This window comes from Haemaphysalis longicornis, unplaced genomic scaffold (genome assembly GCF_048455015.1).
Source record: "Haemaphysalis longicornis isolate Haplotype H1 unplaced genomic scaffold, Haemaphysalis longicornis Haplotype H1 scaffold_7, whole genome shotgun sequence".
Lineage (NCBI taxonomy): Eukaryota > Metazoa > Arthropoda > Arachnida > Ixodida > Ixodidae > Haemaphysalis > Haemaphysalis longicornis.
In genome coordinates this window covers 153,845,941-153,850,100 of record NW_027526422.1, presented here as the reverse complement: position 1 = coordinate 153,850,100, position 4,160 = coordinate 153,845,941, and the positions used below count along the sequence as shown (strand labels likewise).

Genomic DNA, 4,160 nt, shown 5'->3' with positions numbered 1-4,160 from the left:
CCCGAGACAAAGCATTCCGAATGACGGCGCGCAGATGTGCCCGTTCCACCGCATTCGATACTGCCTCGTATTCTTGCTAAGTAGCAGGCAGCCGCCACGCAGCTGGGAACGCTCCACCGACGGGCGACGTAATGCAATGCGGCGCGTGACGTCATCCCTGTCGTTGTCCGAGGACACGTAGACAGCTGCCCGCCAGCGGCGCGTCGAGCGATCGCGGCGGACGTAAACGAGGTCGCGAGCGCCGACGCGTCTCGCACGTGCGATTCCCGTTACTCCGTGCTCGTGCGGCCCGTTGGTCTAGGGGTATGATTCTCGCTTTGGGTGCGAGAGGTCCCGGGTTCAAATCCCGGACGGGCCCGTATGTTTTTTTATTTTCTTTTTTGGTTTGTAGTGCCTGAGCGGATTTGCGACATAAATGATGCAGAGGACTGGCGTGGCTAGGGACGGGCAGCACTTGAGTGACCGGCCTCTGATAGTGGGAAAGGGGGAAGGAAATGGTGTTATTTCCCCCGGTCAACTTTTGAAAGCAGAGTGAGTGAGTGAGTTGTTAGTGAAGAGCCCGGATCTTGCCTGGCAGAGAGCTCTGGCAAATTACGCCGCCGTAGCAGCACCAATCTATAGCTGCGTCCCGGTACACACCCTCTGGAGCTATGCCAAATCGAAGGTCTACGAGTTGGTGGAGAACTGCACAAGGAAAAAGCACACAACGAGTATAAGATGTGACTTGAAAGCATGAGTACAACTGAGGTTGTTATCAGGCCGCAGGTGGAGCACAGTTAACAGGAATAGATCTAGAGAGCGAAACAAAGTCGACTAAAAGGGAGCTGGAGCATCGTGCCGAGAAGCTTTCGTGTCTCTGACGACCGCAATTTACTCAGATGTGCTAATAATTTCAGTAAAGCTTCGTGCCAGGCTAGTTGGTATAGCATCTTTGGGGGATTGCGCTAGAACCTGTTAGACACAGACACGACAATTGAGGTGACGTACACTTAGACGCGAAGACGGCGCCGTCTTCGCGTCAAAGTATACATTTATTTGTCTTGTCTGTCTCTGTAACAAGTTCCAGCGTAATCCCCTAACTGCGCTTATAGTAGCAGGTATTTACTAATAGTCGACAATTACTAATAGAGTGTCTAAATAAATAGGGAAATTAATAACATAATGACGAGCAAGCGACAAAAGTAGCAGTTTACAGGATATTATACATCCCAGAAATTGAACAAAATCGCAGAATTCATTTTTCAGGCAGGACAGAAGTTGAGGATGAGAAGTTGAGGAGTTCATGATGATTAGGAGCAGCTTTGCATTACATATTCTGGCTTACTTAGAGGGGCACCAGAAAAGGGTTGGTTGGTTTGTTGGCTGGTTGGTTGGTGGTGTTGGAAACATTGCTCAATTTCTTGATAAATTCCATAATGGGCATCTTAAGTTTCGAGCCTGTTAGGCCAAGTTTCCTGGCGCTTTTTTTTTCTTGCTGGAAAATTAAGTTTGAAAGTACCGAGTCCTTGGTACCGTGCACCCTCGTCGCCGATTTGGTGACGTCATCTGTGACGACACAGCAGCAAGCTCGCACGGCGGCATTTTTAAGGCATTGCGAGCATGTTTGGATCACGCTTTTGGACAGGTTGCAAACCTGTGTGATGCGGTACTGGCCCGATTGGCTCGTTGCATTTTTTTGTACTTCCGAACGCTATACGTAAACTAGAACTTCGCGTAGTATGTAGTGGCATAATATCTTACAAGTGTTGAACTACACGATGCAGGCACAAACAAAGCCTCGACAAATTCGATTTAGTGTCGTCCCTTCGAGTATTTAGCCCTACACCGATGAGATGCCTTCGTAAGCAGCAAATACAGCTTCCTTCCCAACGTATAATGCAATACCGACTGCGGCATTTTGCATTGAGCGAAAGACCAGACATATAGATAACTACCGCTCGCGTATATGTACAACCGGCAAATTCGGATTAATAAAATTTTAATAAATTCAACCACCCAACCTGATTCACGGTCGATAAGTACGCTCGCGAATTAGGCCTGAATAGCGCATTACAGCAAGCACCTGCAAAGCGCGAAGTTTATCGGCGCACGTCCGCAGCGGGGATCCCTTTCCTCCCTCACCAATCTTTCAACCCTTCTCGAGTTTCTTCTGCGCCATTCGTTTCGCCCTGCGCACTTCTTTTAAGTGTGAATACTTTATAAGCGACCCCAAACCATCCACCGCCGGCGGCGGCGTCGGCGTCCGCAGTGCTCCTCTATAAAGAAACAGCATCCGGCGCCAGGTTTCGATCCGCGGACTTTGCGGCCGCAGCGCGACGCTCTACCGATCAAGCCACGGACGCGACGGTGATATCAGTGTTGACGCGCCTTATATCTTTAACGCATTCAAACTACGTCGTCAGCGGCGTGCGTTGGCGACTCAGCGGCGTTATAGCGGCTTGATAACTGCGTGGTGTACACGTGATACTACAAACCCGATGGAAGAGATGGAAGAGAAGGCGGCGAGGCGGTGGGCTGCGGGGGCCGAGCGCAAGCGCCGCAAGCGGGCCGACAACCGTGCATTCGCACTTTCACATTCTCCCCCTCGGGGAAATGCGGGGGAATTTTTTCCTTCTACGAGCCTTTGGCAACAGGGAACAAATGTCCAGCACACGCCTCGCGCTCAACAAATCACCTGCACACGTCCCGGAGGTCAGTGACTGACCGAATGAAGGACACCCTGACCCTTTTGTGGCGTCGCAGTACTGTCTTTTTTATCTTCTGATTAAGGTGGCTGCGCAGGAGGCGCTAACAAAGGCGGCGTGGTTGCTCTAGAGACGGACAGAGGAGGAACACAAAGACCGATAATCCTTCGCGCACGTGTGCTGATTAGGTCGTCGTGTAGTGATTGCGCTAAGTGATGAAAGTTCCGATCGTTCCTCTAAACACGACAACGAAGTGCGCTTTGTTTTTGTGGATTACGTCCGCGTGGTTGTTTCTGGAAGAAGATAAAAGTAGTTGCGAGGCAGAAATAAAAAAAAAAATCGATGACGGATGCAAGCCAGCCGGGCCCCTACTGAGCGCAGACGTTTTCGTTCGAGATGGGGTCTCAACAACGCAGTAAATTTGGCTGGTAGTGGACGTGAGCGGGAAAAATTTGTGGGCTTGTGTTGCGGCCGCAAAGCTTGCGGAAGCTCAGGCGAACAAGATTTTTCTTCAGAGCGGTACGCGGGGATAGAGCGCATACAGTCTTCTGATTGATTAATTTATTTAATATCAAATAATGACATGATAACTTATAAGCACGAATTTCAGTCACAGTGCCTTGTAATTGCATGCCGGCCGACGCAGCTATCTTAACTGCGGGAACCAAAATTTCAGTTTTTTGCGCGTTCGGGTTTATCGTCGTTGGTAACTTTCCAGTGATCGCAACGTGATAGCACCTGAGGCTGTTTGGGAAGCTTGAGTTATGCAAATATCAAATTTTGCTTGCGCAGCGTAAGAGAGAAAAAAATTAGCAGACAAAAATAGAAGTCGTTTCGCAATCTATGTGCTCGTTCGCCAACTCGCCAACATTTCCAGCTCCCTAAAATAACCCCACCTCCCAGGCAGCGACATTTTCACGGCAACTGAAATGCCATACCAGCTCACGACTTTATTTCGCAAACCTGCTCCGACAATTACGGAACATCGGTCTCGACCGTGGCGGCTTCTTTTAAGGCGGAGGCGTAAAGCGAAAACGCCCTTGCGATAAGCTTCCGGCGCACGTTAAAAATCCGCGCACTACTTTCCCAAGGTTCGCTTCGGCGCGTTAAAAAAAGTACTAAAACAAACGGGCCCGTCCGGGATTTGAACCCGGGACCTCTCGCACCCAAAGCGAGAATCATACCCCTAGACCAACGGGCCAGATGGTTCTACGGAGAGCACGAAGACGCGGGAATCGCGCGCGCGCGCAGAGATGCACCTGTGACCTAGTTTACGTCTGCCGAGTGCGACGCCGGCGCCCGCATACGAAGTGCACTGCTCGAGGTAGGTGAGGGCTGTGAATGCAGTTATGTAAATGAAGCGCACTTGGCTACGCGTCACAAAACACGGCGCACGTACGTTCGGTTTGTATTTGTTAACTTGCACCGCCGCGACTTCCGTCAGAAGCCCTCATTCCCACAGCCGTTTTTCACCCC

General features: G+C 50.5%; 2 non-coding genes across 2 annotated transcripts; one reads left to right on the top strand and one right to left on the bottom strand.

The window, feature by feature from the left end:
* Positions 1–286: 286 nt before the first annotated feature.
* Trnap-ugg (transfer RNA proline (anticodon UGG)) lies at positions 287–358 on the top strand. Its single transcript has one exon. It is a non-coding gene; the product is annotated as a tRNA-Pro (tRNA).
* A 3,455-nt stretch (positions 359–3,813) lies between these two features.
* On the bottom strand, positions 3,814–3,885 carry Trnap-ugg (transfer RNA proline (anticodon UGG)). Its single transcript has one exon. It is a non-coding gene; the product is annotated as a tRNA-Pro (tRNA).
* Between the last annotated feature and the right edge of the window lie 275 nt (positions 3,886–4,160).